The sequence below is a fragment of the Epinephelus fuscoguttatus genome, linkage group LG1, assembly GCF_011397635.1.
Source record: "Epinephelus fuscoguttatus linkage group LG1, E.fuscoguttatus.final_Chr_v1".
NCBI classification, from domain to species: domain Eukaryota; kingdom Metazoa; phylum Chordata; class Actinopteri; order Perciformes; family Serranidae; genus Epinephelus; species Epinephelus fuscoguttatus.
The window spans coordinates 45919901-45943239 of record NC_064752.1 but is presented as its reverse complement, the minus strand read 5'-3'; the positions used below and the strand labels follow the sequence as shown (position 1 = coordinate 45943239).

General features: G+C 42.2%; 1 protein-coding gene across 3 annotated transcripts in view; it reads right to left on the bottom strand.

The window, feature by feature from the left end:
* Positions 1 to 22574, bottom strand: part of nfasca (neurofascin homolog (chicken) a) — a 203796-nt gene extending 181222 nt beyond the window's left edge. For all 3 annotated transcript variants that reach the window (XM_049566611.1, XM_049566691.1, XM_049566862.1), the window contains exon 1: positions 22439 to 22574. The gene's annotated coding sequence lies outside the window, so the exon portion shown is untranslated. The remainder of the gene's footprint in view (positions 1 to 22438) is intronic.
* Positions 22575 to 23339: the final 765 nt, after the last annotated feature.

The window sequence follows — 23339 nt, the reverse complement described above, 5'->3', positions numbered from 1 at the left end:
ACAGGATTCCAGGATCTCATTTCATCTTGACACCAGTACCTGAGAAGACACACCACTACCAATACAGAGCCTTGTGGTTTTTGTGCATCTCACCTCTCTCACACTCCCTGCACAGCTCCGCCCCACTCATTCACTCACAAGTTCTCCAGCAACACTGAGGGCTTGAGTTTCCCGGTGCAGCGCAGGTGGCGCAGGTTGGCGAACCCCGCGCAGAGCTAGTTTCGAGCAGCGCAACCCGAGGCGCGCTCAGTTTGGTAGTTTGGCAGACCAAGGTGCGCTGAGATGGGTGTGGTGGCGCAGCAGGGGGAGGTGCCGACAGATCCAGCTTGGTGCAGTGACAGTTTCATGCCAAAAGGCTTCGCCGAAGGTTCGCTAAAAGCTCGCCATCTGAAACCACGTCTACTGTCAATGCAGGCAGAGCGCAGCTGGTGTAAGCCGAAGTTTGGCTGACTGGCGGACAGTGCGCACACGCCACCAAAACCTCACAGGCAGGATTCCAGAATATCAGGCACATTAATGATGCAATAAATACCCAAAAAACACTATTCAATGCAGCTATCTGCAATCAGCACATAAATGTATCTCTATATTGACTGTCCCGTCACATCTGATGTCAGATCAAAGTGGATTGGCACCGTTTGGCACGTTTGGCACGCGTAATGGAAACCCAACCTGATTTGATTAACACAGCTGCAAACTAATGAGTTCACATCCCTCTCAGCCAACCACAAACAGCCACAGCATCAGATAGGGAGTATATATTCAGCATCTGTCATCTTAGAAAAGCCAAAAGAAAAGAAACAGAGTGAGACTGCGAGAGAGAAAGAGACAGTGTGCGCGCACGAGAGAAACGCGATATTGATTTACAATTGTGGTGACCTCCTCCCAGGCTACCTTTGCATCATCAGCCCGTGGAGGTCTGCTCGCAGTTCCGTATATTTGGACACTGCGAGCTTGGACCTCCTGGACCAAAACATCAGTTTCCTCCTGGGAGAAGTTTGGCCGTCTGACGCTGCTGCTCTCTTCTGCAATGGCGAACTGAATAAACTCTCATTACGCCTTCGCGCGGTGCATTTAAGGGTGAGGAGAGGGGCTCATTTGATTGATCTTTCCGACTTGCACCGGTAGGAGGGACGGAGGTGGGAAAGAGGAGTAGCTGCGCCAGGTGCATGGTGTGCCAAACTTGCAAAATCCGCCTGGCCACACCCAGTTGGCGAAGCGAAGGTGCACTGCACCCCCGCCACGCCCGGTCTGCGAAACTAGAGCCCTGAGAGACACAGAGTTGCTCCTCTGTTTAATCTGTCTGCTAATTAGTCTACAGTGCCACATCGGTCTGTATGTTGCACATGCTATGCTAAATCAGTCTGTGAGATGAAAGAAATTACTGCAGTACCACACGTGCAGTACAGCGCTGTGCTGCATGTGTGGGAGACAGAGCTATCTGATTGTGTCAGATGAGCATTTGTTTGTTTGTTTGTTTGTGTGTGAGGTAGTGTTGCACGGTATACTGGTACCATGGTACATATGATAGGGATGTCCCGATAGCGATATTACAGCCTTGAGTTTTGGCCAAACGGATCCGATCCAAGCGCGTATTATACATATTCACTTATTTTGTTGTCAGTCATGTTAGAAAAGGTTTGATCAAGCAATATTACTCTAACAAGAACAACTACTTAATCAGGTTAGTTAGAATGATCCACAACAGTTGGTATGAGAAACTGACCTGTTTATTGTTGACAGGGTTAAATAAACAAACTTTAAACTTGAACATTAACATTAAATAAAAAATATATCTGGTTTGCTTTGGCTGCTTTGGCCCCTTAATAAACAGAAAATAAATCAACACAAGAAATCTTTAAAATGTCTAACATTGAAATTAAAATAGCAGGAAGACTCCACACACTTGTGCTTTGGCCCCCTAATAAATAACAAATAGATTAACACCAAAAGACATTGTTGGCATTTAACAAACAATGCAGCTTTTCCTTTTCAGTTATTTTTGTAGTGTCAGTGCCAGCCTGGTGCTGCTGTTTCCTGGGACCAACAGAGGGGACAAAAAACCACACACAATATTGTACAACTGTTTAAACAAGCAATAAACAAGCAGTAGTCCATCCATGCCTCCAGTTTCACTAATTGTGTCCAAAACAATGCCATCAGTGCTCTTTACTTAAACAGTAAGAGTGTAAACCAAGAGCAGAAAACAAATAGTTAACTAAATTCACTCCTCCTACCCTCCCTGTGTGTCTGTAATCTGCATGCTGGCCTGGTGGATTGATAGAAAGTGCTGGAGTGGATCATTGGAATTGACTGCTTGAATCGCAGAGTGCTGGGCTGGTCGGAAAACATGGATCAGAATCCATGGAAAAACTGGATCGGAGTTCTTGGATCGGCATTTTTCCATGCAGTCTGATCCAATGCCGATGCACGTTTTAATATCCACCGCCGATACCGATCCGAATATCAGATCAGGACATCCCTAACATATGATACCATAATGTTGGAGTACCGTAGTACTACAGTACCTCAGGTACCACTACTGTGGGATAAGTTCAAAGTCCAATCGCAAGAGGGTGAATGTCTGTGCACGGTCCAATAACGGCGCGCGCTGGCCACCTGGCATTCAATATGCGGCTGCAGTGGTTTGTATCCAGTGATATTTCAGATATTAGCTGAGCTATTGAGTATCTTTAAGCAGTGAAAGTTATTATTTATTTCTTTTTACTTGTAGGTTAGATTTGTTTATATATGCTATCGTGATTTGTTTTCCACAGAGCTCTACGGTGCGAGCATTTTACTCGCATTTGCGACTAAAAATAGTTTTGTGCGAGCAAAAGAAATCATTCAGGAGCACCTACAGATTTCAACCAGCAGCAGAAACGAAAGGCAAATCCTGCCGGTTGTGGGTTGAATGGGGGGGGGAGGGGGGCTAACAGACACGCTGTTTTTGCTGTGCTATCGTGATACTACTCAGAACCGTGATACTTTGACTGGTATCGTTTCGTGGGTCCAAATTTTGGTATCGTGATAACACTAGTGTGAGATAGCTCATAGCTTATCAAGGTCCTTCTTGTCAGCTGTAGTCTATTGTGTGACTTTGAGACAGCGCCTGGATGCAGGCGACAGATATGCTTTTTTTTAAAAAAAAAAAGCCGCAGCAACACGGTGGTGTGGTGGTTAGCACTCTCGCCTCACAGCAAGAGGGTTGCCGGTTCGATCCCGGGCGTGGGAGCCCTTCTGTGTGGAGTTTGCATGTTCTCCCCGTGTCAGCGTGGGTTCTCTCCGGGCACTCCGGCTTCCTCCCACAGTCCAAAGACATGCAGATTGGGGACTAGGTTAATTGGTAACTCTAAATTGTCCATAGGTGTGAATGTGAGTGTGACTGGTTGTTTGTCTCTATGTGTCAGCCCTGTGATAGTCTGGGTATACCCTGCCTCTCGCCTGATGTCAGCTGGGATAGGCTCCAGCCCCCCTGCGACCCTCAAGAGGATGAAGCGGTTAGAAGATGAATGAATGCCGCAGCAACACAGACATTCCATATACAAGACAACTGTCTCTCACTCTCTCCCTCCCTCAGCCTCTCTGTTTCTGCTATGGATGTTGGTTGGGGCCGGTGGATGGGCACAAAATACAGGACTTTCCCCCTGTACTGATGTACAGATGTTTGGAACCATGTGAACTTGGTCTTTCTTTTCCTAAACCTAACGTCTATATCTTTACTTGACTAAACCTAACCTCTGTAACTTTACTATGTAACTTTACATTCAGAACATAATGTCATTTTGGGGCGCTTATTCGTATATCATACGAACTGTTGTATAAGGATATGTTGATTTCAACCTGCAGGTTCAACCTGGGAGTTGCTCTGTATTGCAAAAGGCAGTCATGATTGATAATTGGGGTGATAACAATTGATGTTCACTTTCGTTTAGATCTCCAATAACACTGCTTTAGAGCTTTAGATAATATTTTCTTGGCTTACTTAGATTTTGTTATAAAGCTGCTCAGAGACACCCATGTCTGCTCTCTTAGAAGACAAGGTTAGTATATTACTGAATTTTCATTTAATTTCAGACATTTTACAGTAAGTCATTGGTCATGTTTTAAAATCGGCTTTAAGCAGCATTAATCCGACAATATCAGCACTGGAATCATATCGGTAAGACACACTCTCTCCTCCTTGTTCCCTGTTTTCTATTCATCCAGTCAGTGGTCTCAGTGGAGACTGAGGCCTGGAGCAGTACCAGACTCCAGGATGCTTCCCTCCCTCCCTCCCTCCCTCCTCTATTTATCCTCTCCACCTGGCAGCCTGCCAGACAGCACTGTGCCATTGCCCTTCACTCCAGACACTCACATTCTATTCTATTTTCATCCTTCCATCTTGGTATGTGCCTCTGTCTCCTTTTGCCTCTCTTACTCCTCTCTTTCCCATCCATCTTCTTTTCTCTCTCTGAAACTCCTCTCATCCCTCCCTGCCCTCTGAGGAAACAGCAGCTTCTGTAAGCGTTTAAAAATAGAAGCTGCTGAAAAGCAAAAAGTGATTGACACTTGAAGGTACAGCTCAGGTAACCTGAGAGGAACCGCAGATGGATGGGAGATAGGAAAAAAAGGTTTTCCACAGAAGGACGGATGGCTGTAGAGTTAGAGGATGTAGTGTATACAGCAGGGATGAGCCATAGCCACAGAGATAAAGATACACCTGCCTGACTGTCGAGGAAGATTTGGATGATTTTTTGAAGTGTCAGAAAAGATAATGCTGATATTGAAAATTTCTATCATCTTTGCACATAAAAGAGATCACGAGCTAAAAGAAACCACATATGAAATAGATGGTATTTATTCAGTAAAGCTGATTGGAAAAGGTATTTCTAATTGATTAGTGGGGACCATTCTGCTTTCAGCTTTCATTAAGGGCAGACAAATCAATTCAGAAGAAATACACTTTCACCCACTAAGTTGTGGGTTAACTTGCACTCTCGCTTGAATTAGTTATACCTATAAACAGATATCTGTATATGTATGCAGAATCTGTACACAATGGGACAAAATTCTGGGAGCATAAGTGTTCTGGTTTCCTTTTGTAGTCTGAGTAGCACTGACCATGTTTGAGCAGCAGGTAAATAGTGCATGTGGAAAGGCAGATTGCATTGGCCAAAATGCAATCTCACAATCCATCAGCTATCGTCTGATGACAATTTGGCTTGTTACTATTTTATTATTATTTTTATTTATTTGCATTTACATGCAGATATCTGTTTATAGAGATCAGCTGAAATGACCAGTGCATGGATGAGTCTTGACCCAGCTATCCACTTGCTACACCAGATCTCCCAAAATATTGGCTGTTGCTCCCAGAGACTTAAAATCATCAGACCAATAACCGATAGGTTCCGAGACTGAGGTAATGGGTGCTTTTGAGAGTGTAACAACCACCTAATAATGGGAGAAAATTTGCTCAAAATTGTGGCATTAGAAAACCTCATCCTAAATGCCAGAAAAAAACAAATGAACATAATATACACACAGTATGTCAGATATTAAATGCTAAGAGCTGCCAACACTATCACAGCCAAGTCAGTGCTAGAATCATTAAATAGAGAACTGCTGTTAAATTTGTGCAGAACAGCAGTTTCCATGCAGTGCCTATCATGTCATCCATGATATCCACCCATGCTTTTCTTTTACAGTCACTGTCAATGGAGTCAGTGGGGCCCTGATAAAGGGATGAATCACATGACATACCTTTGAGCAAGGTTGTTGAGATAGATTTCTTAGTAATTATTGTTTTTACATATGTGACTGTGAGTTGTCTTTCTTGCAGAGGAAAGCCTGCAAATTCTTTCTAAAGACATCAGATCAGAACCCTACATCAGGTTGATTACCTGCGGGTAAAGCAAAAAGCTGTGTAATGGGTTAAAAAAATAAATAAATAAAAAAAGTGCGTGTGTATATATATATATATATATATATATATGTACACACACTTTTTTTTAACCTGTACATTTCCAGGTACAAAGATGTGCAGTATGTGTAATATTTTGGCATCTAAATCACTATTATTAGGCTGCAATTACTTTTATTTTGAAAGTCAGTGACAAAAGCTGAACCTTTGACCCTGTCGTCACATTTGTCACCAAGGACTCCAGCGATGAAACTTCGCAACCTGAGGATGAGGTAGCAGCCTACATCAAGTTCAACACACCCAAGGAGGATCCTTTTGAGGTTTTATGGTGGTGGAAGGAACATGCTAACATGTTTCCTAACGTGGCAGTGATTGCGCAGACTGTTTTCACTATCCTGGTATCGAGCGCAGCCAGTGAAAGGGAATCCTTAGCTGGATTTGCAATTCAAGAGCGAAGAACTCAGGTCAATGTGAATGACTTTAGCTTGCGTGTTTGATCATGGGTGTGGGCCGGATCCCAGGACTTTTATAAGTGTGTGCGGCTTTGACTTGGACATATTGACAAGTAACGGGTTAGTGCTGTTACTGAATGTTACCAGTAAGGGTGGGTTTTCAAAAATGGACCTGTGCAGGACTCTGCCTCAGATGGAAGCCCAGCTAGTGGAAGTAACACAAAAGCCTCTTTTACACTGCCAGATTTTCTACGAATGTTGGGCTGATTTGCCGGCAAGCTGCGAGCGCTTAGACACACAGAGCCGGATTGGCGAGTTGATCCGAGGTGCCCAATTTTCCGCCTTGTAGGGTAGTCATATTGGCTTTTAGTTTAAAAAGACCGAGGTGGCCTTCTGCAATGGGAGGGACTGTTGAAGACTTGTGGGAGGAGCTGTTGATGATGCCGCACGTGTGACCCACTGCCAGTGGATAAATAGGAAACAGCTGATAGCAGGAATTAGCGAGCAGCTAGTAGCAAGAGGGAAACGCAAACCTGACAGACACTGTAAAGATGAGTAACTGGGGAGACAAGGAATTGCGCACTCTCCTTGCCTTCGTAAACGAAGAGGCCATTAACCATCAGATGACGGGGATGGTGAAGAACGGGCCAACTTACGAAAGGACTGACCAGCCGCAGCTTCCCTCCCACGTCACTGTTTACGTCACACGCTGAGCTACACAGCTACAATTGTGTTACTTGCTCACGCCCCCCCTTGCCCCAAAAAATGCACCTTCTGTATAAACAAAAGTAGGCAGGCGGCATTTTGCCGCACTCCCTGATTTTTTTTTTAATACTGCCAATGCTGAAAGAAGACTGATTGGGCTTTCCTGCAAATTTCCACAAATCCTGTTGAAAAAGGGCTAAAGGGGCATTTAGAGCAGCCAACCTTGTTATAATGGTAAAATACAAAGTCAATCAGCAACTGTGGATGAAATGAAAAACCACCCAGCTACATACTGCTGTCTGTCTGACTGACTCTACAGCAGTTCTCTCTGTGTCCCTCAGGCAGAGTCAGACTGGATGCTGACCTGCAGTTCAGACTACATTTGGTGCCAGGTGAAGTATTAAAACCCAACATTCACCTCAGCAGGGCGATTGTTCTAAATCCCATGCCAGGTAAGTAACACACACACACACACACATATACCTAGACAGGCACACCATGCCAAGTGATCATAGTGATGCCAGCGGGCTTCCCTAATGCAGAATTAATTTAACCATCACTGGGCACCACCCCATCCTACCCACAATCCACCTGGCCTGGCTACGGCCCATCTGCACTGGCTGCTCCATTTGACTAAATGGGAGCCAGGATAGGAGTTCACTGGGAAAGCAGCCATAAAGCCTACTGCTGTGTACGCACCACGTACTCTTTATTCCACGCTTTGATTAATAAAGGTTTGGAAAGGCTGATATTTATTTGTGTGCCAATGTTATGTATATAATTTATATTGATGTATTCAGTGTGTGTGTTCTTGTCGGCATATGAAACAGCATGAACACTACCATGAAACACAAAAACTGATGTAATGCTTAGGTTAACAGTAATAATATTTTCAAAACTGTATGTACGCTTTTAAATTACCCTTAAATGGTTTAAATCATTGCAGTGTGTAGCTTCACACACAATATATATTTTATCCTACATAGAATGAAAAGTGAGCAAACAAGCGTTCATTTGGTTTTGGTTGACGAAAATGACAAATTTAAAATAGATCTCGATAATAAAAACAAAGACAAAATCTATGTTTCATTTTCCCTGACGAGACGTGACGAAAATGTTAGTGGTGGACACTGAAAACCAAGAACAGCCATGCCTGTAATTATATTCAAATGCTACATGAGTGACAGGCTGGTAAAGTCTAGTTAATAGTCTGCGCCAGGGTGTTTCGCTAGCCAGCAAACCACACACACCAGAGCAGCGTCAGTTGGTGCGAGATGTGAGCTGTAATTCAGCAGCAAATAATCAGCTGTATGTATCTGACTGTGGATGGTGGAGTTAAAATGATGGCTAAAATGTCATGAATTTTCATCAACTAAAACTAGCTGTCAAGATTAACACTGCAAACAGGCAAACCTAAAGGCTCATGGTTAACCATGTTCTTTGCTCCCTGATTTCTTAGCTTAGGTATAAAATTGAGATTATTTTCTCGAGTTTTGGGCTATGGCAGGATGTGGAACTGGTTGGTCTTCATGTTCTTCACTAGCTTCCCTCAGAAAACGTGAGCCCACAGTTATCCATCTTCACTAGCTCCCGGTCAAATCCTTTATCTCCAACAAAATCTTCCTCCTCACCTACAAATACCACTGTGTCTTTGCCCCCCAGTGCTGCTGGACCTCTTCCACCCCTATACCTCATCCTGGAATCTACAATTTTCAAACTCAGGTCTGCTCACTACCATCCATACCAGACTTTGGGGCAGCAGAGCCTACAGTGTGGCAGCCCTCACCCTCTAGAACGCTCTCATCTCAGAACTCTGTATTGCTGCATCTATGGCCACCTCAAAAAACTCCTGAAAACCCACCTGTTCACAACAGCCTATGGACTTTGTTAATTTGTTATCTCTGGCAAACTTTGCTATGACCACTTTTATGTTATGTTATTTATTTTTCTCCATATCTGTAAAGTGTCCTTTGGTTCCCCTGAGATACACTGTAAAACCACAAGCTATTATAATCCAACAGGGAATATAAAATGACACATTTGGAAAGTTTCTGTTTTCAGTTTTAAATGGTCTAAACATAACATCTGATAGTGATGAACCATGTTTTAAGTATGAAATAAAGTGATATAAAAGCACCACAACAGCTCAATGTAGCAGTGTAAATGTAGTAAATTTTCCGGGTGCGTGTGTGTGTGTTTGTTATTTGACTGTAGGACACATATGGGTGCACTCTCTGAGTGTCAATGACTATATGGAGGAGACATGTCTTGTGTGTCACAACACTGACATCTGCTGGCCAAAAACCTGAACTGCAGCATTGTTTTCACTTGGAGTCCAGAGTTTTCAGAGAGAAGCTTTAGGGGGAATTATTACAGGATTATGGCTACTTAGATTTTTTTTTTTTTATGTTCTTTACTTCTTGGATATGGCTCAAAGGCCCAACTCAAAATAGCTGAATTCTCATGCCTCATTGAAAACCATCAGGTTGTTGTGCTACCTGTCACGGACAACACAAACTTGAACTTGTTAAAAATGTATTTTTGTCTATTGTTACCACAGCAGCTGTTCTGTTCTGAGATGAGGTACACACAGTCAAAACACAAGTTAGTGGCTGACAGTGACAGGCTGTAATACTCTTCAATCCTCTTATGCATGCATTGCACCTGGCATAACTGATCAAGTTTTAATGTCAGTGTTAGAATAGTCAAACCTGGAGTGCCTTAGTAGCCAGATGGTTACAGCCAATGTAGTCTGACTCGCTAGATATAGACTGTGGGTATAAACCTGCCGTTAGCTGGCTATTTAGGCCAGCATTTTCCCTCCCTTATGCTATCTGTGTGTTACTGTCGTCAATATACCCTTTGCTACACGAAACAACAACCTCTGACTTAACCTACATGCTTAAAACAGCATGCTTTGACAAAGATTTGAAACATGCAATAAGGCATGCCTGTTTTTGGTTAATTGTTTTGATCTACAACAAATAAGACAACTTGTGGATGCACCTCAGAAAAGCCTTTGACTTTGTCTCGCATGTCTGGCATGGCCAGTTGAAACTGATTTGCCACGTTTTACTCTGCAGATGTTAGTGACACTGACTTCACCTATACACCAATCCATTCCACCTAAGACAAGCTCTTGTGATATCGTCATAATAGACTTCTGCTAGAGCCAAATACAGCTAGCAAATTATCTGTGGTTTTAACAGGTCCAGTGAGCTCCTCCAAAGCTAAAGTATAGTCAGGCCTCACCTCTAGCACCCTGTGCTAACTAGATGTGATGTGAGCAAGCGCCAGTGACTAAATCAGTTTGATTGCATTGTTTTCTACTGAATTGTCCTAACTTCCAGCAAGCGTCATGACGCAGTGCAGTGCAGCACGTCATTTTCAGCTACACTTTGGTCGGATGCCCTATTTCTATTTTATCCCTGTCGCTTGTGTTGAAAGCGCCGCAATGTACGAGGAATAGCTGATTCATGAGGTTGAAATGAGGAGTTATCTGTATGATACCTCCTCATTTCACTACAAAAAACTTTGCTCGCAAGCTAGCTTGTTTTACAGAATGGAGATGGTTGTATGATATAGTATGGCAGCTACAACAATATCTATACGTTACCCAGGATAGTATAGTTGTGAATATGAATAATAAGGAAGTACATACTCACCCATCTTTTCAGTGCTTTTCAGTAATAAAAGTGCTCCCTTCCTTGTGTGCAACTGTTCCAGCAAAACAATTTGCCCCCCAACACTTTTATGCAAGGGCACCATTGCTGCGTCCTGGGCCTAGCTCTCCCAAATGATTGTGATTGGTTTAAAGAAACACACACAAGCTAAAGCATTTTTTCTCCCATAGGAGAATGATGTGCGCTTCCAGACCTTCCTCTAGCACTGACATGTACAGCACTGTGAAGATAGGTCTGGCAACATGAGACTACAGAGCATGCCACTGCCTCAATGCCACCACTCTGATTCCAGTCAGGGATTTTTATTGCATGCCATGACTCTCTCTGCCTCTTCACTAACTGTACAATAACGGCAAAAATGCCAAGAAAAAATTGAGTAATCTCCATATGGGTGGGATGCCTGACATCCTGAAACACTGCGTCATGGTTAAATGTGCCTCATCAGCATTCTCATACTGCTTCTTAGATTTACACATGAAAATGTGCTGGAATGTGAATCCAAGCTATAAAAGACCTCAGACTCCTTGAAGGGAAGTGCTTGTCAGATCATCTGACAGTCTCTGAAACCCCCTTTGAGGAGACAGATCTTGGCAGCTTGGCAGCATCAATTTTAGAAGCCTCCCTGAACAGACTACATGACAACCCCGGCCACATTATGCAGCAATTGGCCAGAAGGACGGAGGTGTGAAAGAGGGCAGTGTTTGAGTTCCCTCTGAAGTTCTCTTTTTCATTGTTTACACAACTACTTAATAACACCATTGCATCAAGATGACAAAGGCTCACAAAAACAAATTCTTGGAGAGAAATAAGAGAGACAGTGAGGTGGAGCCAGGAGGAAGCTATGATGGCTTTTCAAAACTGTGTGGCCCTTCAGGGCACAAATAAACACTTTTGCCTTTGGATGTATTTGGACAACACATCACAGAACAGAGCTCATCTGAAGCATACTGAAGCTTTAAGTGTCTGGCCTCAGAAATCCTAACATATTTGTGAGTGGGTGTCCCCACTGCATCTCTCAGCCTCCTCTCCTGTCATTCATCAGAGGAAGTCAGTTAAAGCACTGACACCTGACACCCTAGAGTCAGATTTCTCACTGAAGACATGTATACATATCATCCTGCATCTGGTTTGGGTGTGGTGCATTTTTAAGCACACTGTGTTCATCTTCCATCATAACCCACCAGATCGGTTTCAGTACAGAACAACACTGACCATGAAACCACTGCTGACAGATGGCACATGCCCACTGGAGCCCACCAGAGAAAGCTTGGCTCCAGGTCACGGTAACATGGAAGCTGTTCTGACTGCCCTGACATCTTTAATTCATAGTGGAAAAATATATTCCATTCAGAAGCAGGGCATGCTCTGGTAGATCTAGATTAGCAGATCCCAGGGCACTGTGGCCCACATTCAATATGGAAGCCAAAAGCATACAGTCAGGAGGGAATTTATCTGCAACTGCATATCTGTATTATCTAACAGTGTTTTATTTAGTCATGAGGCAGTCATCTCTTTGTGAGTCTTTACTTGTCGCAACATCTTTCTTGTCTGCCAGCCATTTTTTGTTGGTGGTTTTAAATGTAGTTCAATGGTGTAAGGAAATGTACGCATCAACCTCCATATCACCTTCACCAGAAATTGACTTGTTAGCTCTGTCCAAATTCAGGAAGTGGATCCTCTGAAGGACACAGTCCTTCAAAAGCAGGTCCTGAGGACCTGAGCGTATTCCCCAAATGGGTCAACCTGACCAACCCATTCTCATCCCAACTTGTCAAATATCACCACTTTGTCAGTGGACCTAAATGTCAAAATATGAAGTGCTAGGTAGCCTCCTTCGTCAGTTTTGGACATCCACGGATGGCGCCTCAATTGACACGTGTTACATGCATTGTGTCTTTTCAAAATACATTTTCATTTTCACAGGAAATATTAAGTTTCATACAATCTTTTTCAAAATAAACATTTTGTTTTTAGGGATAGGGATTTAGTTTAAAGGGATAGTGCACCCAAAAATGAAAATGGAATCACGGGTGCGCGCCTGCGCGAGACCAGTGAAAGCATGAGCTTTGCTCACCCGTGTTTACATCACGTGACACGTGCGCCGCAGGGAGAGACAACGTAACCACAGATCTAAAAGATCATTTGCACTACGGTCTTTTAGCAAAGGACAGCCCAACATGTCTGAAGACTTTGAAACTGAGGAGCAGCATTTCTTTGTTGAGCCGTATTTGTTTGAGTCCGAGTATACAGACAGAACTCAGGCTACTGGATGAAGCAGCTGCCGCAGCTCGCGAGCCTAACCCTCAGCCAGCCGCAGAATACCGGAGTCGAGCACTGGAAACCTGGTGGTGTAGTTGTTTCAAATGCAAAGCAATGCCAACGGATGAGGAAAGTCTTTGCTGCTCAGACTGGGAATTGGCGATGCCTGCACTTGAGAATCTGGACATCAGTACTGACGAGACTGCTGCTCTTCAGAGATCACCATTCACCCTGAGTGCGCGCACACGTGAACGCAGAGCACAGAGAAGCAGTCAGAGCTACAGGCTACAATAGGCCCGTTTCCACTGCCAGAACTTCAGGGTAATTTTACGGGGCCGGGGCCGTTGGTGCGTGTCTCCACCGCAGGAACCACCCCCGAAGGACAGAGTTCCAGAACTTTTACAGGGGCTAAACAAGTCCCTGCCTCGGAGTAGGTACTCAGAATGGCCCCGAGAAACTCCTGGCTGGGGCTTGGGGATTACTTGGTGCTGATTGGATATACTCAAGGAGGGATGTGACGTCAACAGAAAGCAACAAAATAGCGGCATTTTTAAAACTCAGCAGACGAGGGTTAGCTCGTTCATATAGCTTCCGCCGCCATGTAAAAAAACTCACTAAATGGCCCGTGAAAAAATATCTTATCCAGCGGATATCTTAGTGACAACATGATTGAGCTAGCAAAGCAGTTTTGTGTTGCTATGTGTGGTATTTATTCAGTTTTGGGAAATCACAATGTCTAGAAAGTATCAGTGGCTGCAGCTGACAGGGACAGCTAAAAGCAGCAGCAAAGCTAACATCAGGATGTCATCTGTTAAAAGCCTCCCGTTGTCGGATACGACATGAAACTACTCCAGTAAGCTCAATCATGTTGTAACTAAGACATCCGCTGGAAAACATATTTTTTTCACGGGCCATTTAGTGAGTTATTACAGACACTGCTATCGGCTAACGGCGTCCCTACGTCGCCCCGGTCAAAATGGTCGCCCAACGATTACGTCACATCCAGAGCCTGTAACTTTACAGGAACCTTCTTCGTACTCCGCTCTCTCAGTGGAGACACGGTGGTTGAGAGGGCCGAGCGAGAGGACGTTCCTGTAGTAGTTCTTGCTCCTCAAATAGTACCAGGAACTTCTTCAGTGGAAACAGGCCTAGTGAGGCTAAAAACAGAGTTCATGATGTTTTTCGAAACAACTTTTTATGTCGCGGCTGCAGCACACTTGGATCACTATGGATGAGCAGTATGGAGATACTTTGTGGATTCAATTTTGTGTTCTTGGACGTTAGTCTGGGGCACCGTCTACCATTAGGTGTGCTAGCCACTCCCCCTGCCGATCTCTGCAAGGGATGTGAGGACTCTAAAACTTCACCAGGGCCTCCGTCGGCATATGGGTGAGTAGATAATGGCTGAATTTTCTTTTTTGGGTGCACTATCCCTTTAAGCAACAAAAGTCCCTGGTTAGGTTTAGAAAAAAACGTCATGGGTTAGCCTTAAATGAGTCACGTGACATATGTTACTACTGTAGCATGCTACACATACTAGCACACTACTCCACTGACTTTTGGTATTTGTTTCTTTTGGGAAACAAACATTGGGCTCCCAGGTGAAAGTCTGGTGTTTGTCCCATCCCACTCACCTCCCATCCACCCTGTAGGGACACTTTTTATGCTACGGTTTCTGGCAACATCAGAAATAGCCACCACCCGGTGCGTATCATATTGCTATGGTGGCTCTATTGTCTGATCTGATGCTGAAATCACTGTCAAAGCAACAGTATTTGATGAGTTGGGATTAAGATCATGCTGTTGACAAAGGTAAAAAACTAATGGTGCACTCAGGCACCTTTTGTTAACTTCTTTTGTGCAAAATTTACAAAAGTGTACAAAAGGTTTATCACCAGGATGTTGTAAACACTGGTGGTAAAGTGATAGGCACACAATGAATTGTGGAGTAGCGAGAGCTACAAAAGATTTGGCCAAATGAAGGCTGCTTTTCTTGGCCATATGCCTCCCGGCTTTCCGCATTCTAGGCCAAATTCAAATTTGGTCCGAATGTGGTAATTATTTCTCTCTACTGTGTCTGTCTGGTCATACAGTTGGACAGCTCACAAGAGAAAGATTTAAAAAACAATTGCCCAAATCTGTGACATCATCAGGATTATTTTTTTAAACTTTAAAAACATCCCTCCACAGCCACAGTAGACATCATACAATCGTTTTCACATCCTGAGCAGAAATTCCTTTACATTTGAATTTAACTACCAGATTACTAAATGTTCTGTACCTAAAGTCTGGGAGATGTTTTGGTCAGTAGCATTTTAAATATGGAAGAATCCTTGGCATTACTTTCATTTTTATGGGTTAACTATAATGGTTTTGCCTTGACAATTATGTTTTTATTAACTTTTTTAATCAAAATTATTGTGTAAATGTACAACTGTAATGGGAAGCCATTTAACACAATTTAGGCAATGTAGCTGACAGGACAAAAACAACTTTCGTTATAATTGGAAAATATACACTTTAATTGGAAGTAACTTAAGACAAAGACAAAGCTCAGAACCACAGTATTCACAGTGTTTCTCAAATGGGGTGGGGATACCCCTGGGGTACTGCAGGGGGTCATGACATTTAAAAAAATGTATACTTTATGTTCAGTATTGCTATTTTCCATGCCATCATTAGTTGCCGTAAATGGTCAAGTGCTGCAACAAACACAATCTCATTCAGGTTTACCTTTGCTCATTGTGGGTTTCTACCAAAAACATTTTGTGCTGGTCTGATACTCGGGTAGATTATGGAAAAAAAGTTTGAGGACCAATGGTATCACATAACATTATTGGAATCAGAGACAGTAATGGCATCTCAGTGTTCTAGATGCTGCTGTCTGGATGAAAATTATCCCAGGGTCGCCAACACTTGCAACAAACCCAAATCACAGCTGGTAAAAATCAAATTAAATATGTTTAATAAGGTTATATCTAAATTAATACTATATAACTGCAGTTCATTTCAGTGATCAATATCAGTTTAGTAGATATACTCAGAATGAAACATCCCATTAGATTAATCTCACTAAAACTAAACTGTGTGTGTGTGTGTGTGTGTGTGTGTGTGTGTGTGTGTGTGTGTGTGTGTGTGTTTGTAGCCCTGCAGCCTCACACATAGCTACACTGAACAGCTTCATGTTTTGCCCTGTTATGTGAATTATGCTGAACTGCTAACTTCACCTGTCTTCAACTGCTAACAGCTGTCAAATTAGCTCAAGAGCAAACTGACTACTCTACAAATATTCTTGGTTTATGGTTAATGGGATAATTTGGTTTTTTTAACTGGGTCTATAAGAGGTATTTATCTATAGTTAGTGTATTACATGGCAGCTGGCACCCTCCCGGTTTGGAGAAGCAGGCAGACAAGTGTGAAATGCTAGCATCTTTTGATGCCGAAAGATCCTGAAGTTGTGTTGAAACCAAATCCCACTCATGGCAGCAGTAGCTCTTTGGGTCCGTGAGAGTGTGTTTACAGTTTATACTGTTAGCCTCTGCTCCTTCTGGGCCTCCAATTTCCAAAGAAAATTGCCCTCTTTCTTTTTCAGGTCATTCAGTCTCCCTCTGCAAAAGTTCTCCTTCTGTATACTCGGGTTCATGAAGGTATCATACTGTCTCCACAGTGAGCAACATTTCGTCATTGCTATTGAATCACTTTTTTATTGTCTTGTATTTGTTGTCTTCTCCATAAACCACTGAACGACTGAACCTAACAGCTGATATGAGGCATAATACAGTGCAGGAATAAGGAAATTATATGTTTGAGAAAATGGAGTACTAAAAGAACGGGGCTATCTGACAGCAAGGTAAAGTTGTAAAAAATATTCTCATTATAGTGCCCACTCAAAGTGATAAAGATTTTTCAGGTAGGCTTTTTTTAAACTGGCTAACATACTTTTTGCTGCTAACCTCCATCCACAGCAAGTACATTGTTGAGCTTCTGTGGTGGTAGTCCCAGCCACTTCTCCAAACTGGGTGCATGCCAACTGCCATCTCCTGAATATAATACACTGACTATGGATAAGTACCTCATACAACCCCACTTCAAAAAATCAGAACTATCCCTTTAAGGCTCGGTTGAAAACAATTCATCCAGATTGTGTTGCCTCATATCCAAAGGGTTTTTCCTTCAAGAGCAACAACACACTGATTAAAATACTTAAAACTTCAGGGACAAATGAGGTGAAAATGCAAGTGAGCTTGTGTATAGTATTGTGTAAACTACAATATGTTGCGTTGCAAATGGTTTTATTTAGTCAGATTTTTGTCTTATTGACTTTTTAAATCAAGTTTTACCTATTTGGTGAAAATGTTCTGCTAAGAAAAATCATTTATAATAAAAACCAACATGAAGGGTCACTAGTAATGGTGTATCTAGTATAAATGTCTAAAACCATATTAAACATACCATATTTTGACCATTGACCCTAAACCAATATCCACAGCAAATAAGAGGATAGCCAAAAATCATGTGTATTGGCACATGACTAATGCATATGTGGCCTACAGAATTGAAATATACTACTGTGTAAATTTGCTTCATAGTGTGTAAAATATATTTTGGGACTCAGATTTTTATATAATACCCATTCTGAAATTAGTGCAAAAAGAAACAATGGTTGAGGTCAGACTTAGCATTAGAATTAAGAATATACCTGACAACACTGGCTCCAACACTGACTAAATATAACAGCTAAAGTGTTTCTGTAAGGTTTGACTCAAACTTATTTTGTTGAGGTTAGTGTTTAGACTCAATTTAAAAGCTGCTTTAAATGGGACCTATTATGCTTTTCCATATTATATATCGTGTTACAATGAAGGACGTTCTTAAACGTGGCCAAAATTTCAAATAATGAGCTAAACATACGTAAAAGTCATTTCCTGTGAGCAAAAACATCAGGTTCCCTACCATTCTGAACACTTCGTTTCACACAGGTTTTTCTACTCTGGCTACAGTATGATGTCATAGCGTGACCACATGGTTATCTGTTTCGGGCACACTACTGCAATTGTTACATTATGTAGCCTACAGTGCTAAATTTAACTATATGCTAACGTCAGGGAAACATGTTAACTTGGTTGCTAATGTCGCAAATTTCTCCACAATTTTGGATCAGTATCCCTGTTGAAACATGTATGGTTGTCTTTAAAAGCTTTTATCTGTAATTTCTCCTGGTAGAGAGTGCCCCTATTCTTAATTACAGTCATTTGCTGGCTGCAAGTACACTGCGGTCATACATGTAGCTACATGCTAACATCAGGGATACAAATAATCTTTGTTTGCTGATGCTGTTAATTTTTCCCCAATTTTAAATTGTATTCTTTCTGGTGCATATCAGGTTGTGTTAAGAAGCTTTTATTGGTGAAATTTCACAGTAAAAAGTGCCAATATTCTCAGTTTTCAGGAGGGGGGCTAAAAGTGACAGGTGCTAAACCTAGCCTTCTCAGAGAGAGAGAGAGTGAATGCAGGTGTTCTTCAGCACAGACAGTATAAAGTTGTATTTGAACATTAAAGAATGTAGACATTTTTGATGAGTGTTGAGGCTCAAATATATATAATACATTTCTGCACTGAACATCCACAGACACACACACGGTTCTATTCATAGTACAACTGACGGTCCACTTCAGCCCCCGGCAGTACATGGGAGGGCTGGGAGGTGAGCTTACTGTCCTCCCACTGCCAACATCCAGTGAAAGTGAAACTAAGAAGATACTGCTGGGTCCAGTGTGAATGTCTGTTGAGTATCCACCTTAAAACTAACTTCACCATGGTGACCCGGCTGCAGCTGGCTTGACAGCAGCGTTTTAGACTGGACTGGAGTGTGGAGTAAGAGATTGGAGTGAAGGTGACCCTCACAGACAAGCAGATGTGAAAACTGTGAACTGGCATCAGTGTTATGCTATGTTATTGCTTACCAAAAAAACTTAAATGTAGTGAGTGCTGAGATTAGCTAACTAGAATTGTGTTTGTTCAGTCACTGAGTCCAAGCTATCACTTACTATCTAAATCGCATGGTGTGTTTATGTCTGTGTCTCCTTTAATCATTCATGTTGAGATTTTTATGTTTTCTGTTTCATTTTTCATTATATTAATTATATTACCAATTAGTGTGTCCATGAAAAAATACTATCACATAATATAAATGCTTCTGTTACCTGATGAACATCTGGCCTCTTTATGTAAGATCCGTGCCTGTCCAGATGTTATACTGTCCTTTTCTTACATAAGACCATTAAACTGTTGGCCAAGGCTCAGGTCACACACACACACACAACACACACACACACACACACACACACACACACACAGTCGGTTATTATGTTGACTTGCTGATACCCATCTCTTTGCTCCAATTTTCACTGGCTCCGGGGCTGTTGCTCAAACTACAGATTGCAGTTCTGCATTTCCGTAAGCCTGCCACAACGGACACAAAGAGCATAGGAGCAGATCAAGAGGGAGATCAGCCTCTTCCTCTCTCTCCATCTTAAACTCAGATCAAATCAAAACTAGGCAGTGCTGATCAAATATGAACCAAGATTCTGCTACTGCATTGCCTATTTTTGCCTCATATGTTTTCAGAAACATATTTTAACTCACCGTTTAACTGTAACACAAGATCATTGGTTCCAACCAGCCAGCATATTGTTTCAGAATAGCCAAAACCAACTCACATCATCATCATCGCATGCTTCAGCCCTTTTGTTTTTTTCTGCTCATGTGGCAAACATTTTAAAAGTATTTGAGTCTTTCTACTGTATAGACAACCTTATTTTATGAAACGACCGTCTTTCCAGGAGTTAAATAATCTTTTAGTTAACCAATCACATCCAGCCACTTCCTAATGCTCCTTCCTAATACTTAAATGACTTGCTTTATTGAACTACTGACAGTCAAAACTTGAAGAGTGATGAGAAGTGACATCATTAAATCAAATGAGAAAAGTGCAACTAATTAACTCAAAAAATATCTGCAATACAAATTGCAAAAATTTAATCACTAATAAAACTCTGTTACTGTGAAAATAAGAAAAACAAAATGAAATACTTCCCAGTTTGTTGCTCAATGAATTCATTTCCCTGTATTAATCCATTTGATTACCTATCAAAATGTGTGTTTGTTATGTAATTCAACATACATCATAGAACAGGATGAAGTTTAAAAAAAACAAAAACCTGAGATGCATTTACACGTAGCTACAAACACATGACATCATGTGACTTCAGGGTAATCCCCATATTTAAAATGCAAGCAAAAACTACTGAAGTCAACCTAAAGTGTTGTTTTTATACTTTTATATTGTAGGTGAGCTTGTGATTGGAGTGTAATTTTGCTAGAACAACGAAGTTAATCATCGCTCTAAAAGTTACACACACTGTTTGAAGCAAATGAAGAGTTTGTTCTCAGAGCTGATGGTTCACTGTGCACTTCAAACATGCCCTCTGCTGGGAAAATGAGTGTAAAAAGAGTTCAGCCTTTCCTCTATAGGTTTTATGTTAAACTCTCACTCACACATGTGCTCACACACACTTTTCTCTTTCCATGGCTGAGTACATGCATTAGGCTCTTATTACACCAGTCAATATGCAAACCTTTCTATACAGTTACACAGTCGCAGCAAAGCACATACAGTACAGGCCATGGCCCCTATGGAAGAACACTACAGGAATAACAAAGTCCTATCATAGGAGATTAAAATTACTGCAAGTATAATAGGTCATGAAAACTCACAACTGAGCACCTCAGACAAATTCTTATCAACCCATTCAAGGACAAGCACTAAATTTAGTATCATGATAAAATTCCCCTGAATTTAATTGATTCAATGTAAGTAAGTATACTCAAGTACTGTTCTTAAGTACGGTATTTCTACTTTAGGCATTTGTACTCTGTACTGGATCAAAATATTTCACTTCTACTTTGAACTTGTACTCCACTCCATCTGAGAGGGAAATGTAGGCTGCTCTTTACTCAGATTTATTTGACAGCTATAGATACTTATCTCTTGCAGATAATTGCAAAACATGTGGTGATGATGATGCACTGTCATAGATTAAACTAACCACCAGTTTATAAAGAAGTTAAAAATTAGCTCCATCTCAACTAGCTAGACCAGAAATAGCCCCTTATATGTTAATAAATTAATAATAATACAATTATATGAATAATATAATAATAAAACATCCTAAAGAAGTGATTCTGCGCAATAACTGGGACTTTTGTGTGCATTTCACTGACTGTACTCTGTCCCTCTGCTTTCGTGAAATTGTGAATAAAGGACTTTGAGTTGCAACTGTGTACTTATGTACTGTGCCATTGGTACCTAAAAGATCTAAGTAGCCTTACAATTTAAAACTTAAGTTGTAAGCCACTTTTTAACACACACTTAGAAGTAGCTACAGTAAGAACAATATTACAGTTGTCAATAAAAACATCAGGTGAGTAACATCCTTCAGGTCACTATTGATGGGAATCCCTTGTGAGTACATAATGACTGTAATACAGAGCTACTGCTGACATGCAATATTAGATACCAGATTTAATAATGTAACTAAACTCGCTACTGATTGCAGACTGTGTGGGACTGTTGTAATAAAGGACTTCAGTCACTAGTGTTCACATATGGTATTAAAATAGGCAGCCATAAAGTCCAACAAGGTCACCATGTAATACAGCCTCCTGTAGCACAGAAACATGTACAAGTCGCTATGATAACACCACAGGAATATACTTTTTGTGTCTTCCACTGGGTGACGAGATACAGGCCCAATCGACTTTAGATGCTGTGGGGTTTTTTTGTTTTGTTTTGTTTTTTTTTTTGTCTGAGTGGCCTCCCTCACATTCAGATGTGCTCTGATCCACTTCCAGTGCTGAGAGACAGACCTGACTCACCCTGTGTGCAGCCCAGGCTGCAGCCCCGGGGCCTAACCAAACAAGCCCAACTTGACAGCCCTTTAAATGTCCCTGTTCAGTCGTCCTCTGCAATGACACTTCTGCTCACACATCACACGGGCCTCTGCAGATGCAGACGGCGAGGCCGGGCCCGGTCAATTCATCGGACTTCGGTACCTTTATTTGCGATTTGCGCAGAGCAGCAAAAAATCCACAAAACCGCAGCATCATCCAGAAGATGCGCAGAGAGAGGCGGGGGCCCGTGTGCACCGGGTGCCCGGAAAACACTGCATTGAGACCGGGCAACAGTGTAGGCTACCTTGCCTCCTGGACGGGACCGGGGCTGCATTCTGTCCTGCTGTCATTTTCCATATCCTCGGTTCTCATCATCAGCCCCGGTGTAGCCACGCCACGAGCGGGACACCACCCGATGCGTCAGTGCGATGGGAGATACAACTATGGAGCATCACAGGAGAAAGTAGAAAGTGTCCGCTTACCTGCACTGATCCGCAGCTCCTCTCCCCTCTGCTGCACCGGGCACCGTCAACTCCGCAGCGGCATCAGAAAAAGATCCAGCTCCTCCTCTGTGCTGTCGGCGATACCGGAGCTCTGACTCCGTGTTTCCTGTCAATGCGGCGCAGGTCTCTCTCTCTCTCTCTCTCTCTCTCTCTCTCTCTCTCTCTCTCTCTCTCGGACTCTTCGTTCCCCCTCGTTCAGCTGTTCTCTCTCTGCTCCGCAAGCACGCAAACACGGTTGTGCCGCCGCGTGCACACGCTCACGTAAGCAGGGGTTGACGGGCAGGTGGTTGGGGTGGAGGGCATAGCAACAACGATGCCATGCGATGATCTGTCCCTGGCTAAAATAGGCTACAATTATAATGGACACCTCGGTCATAAAACTAGTCTGCGCTTATATTAGTAAGCTTCCACTGATCAGGTCTGAAACTGACACTTCTTTAACTTAAAGGTCCAGTGTGTAGGATTTAGGGTGATATATGTATTTGCAGAAACTGAATACAATATAATGAGTTTGTTTTCTTTAGTGTATAATAACCTGAAAATATGAATTGCTGTGTTCTCCTCACCTTAGAATGAGCCTTTTGCATTATTTCATTATTTCTGCAGGGAGTGGGTCTTCATTCATGAAGATCGCCATTTTTCTGCAGCACTGTTGGGCTTGTTACTCTAAAAAATGTAATGCATTACTTATTACTCGTTACTCTTTACAAAAGTAATAACATTGCTTTACTTATTACACCCTGCCGGCAGTAATTCATTACACTACTTGTTATATTAGTTTTCCGTTACACCCCAAAAATTTGGTAATTGTGTAAAAAATTGAGATGTGTGCCTCTGTGTGAATGTCTGGGTAATCGTCGTTGAAGCAACACTTACCTTT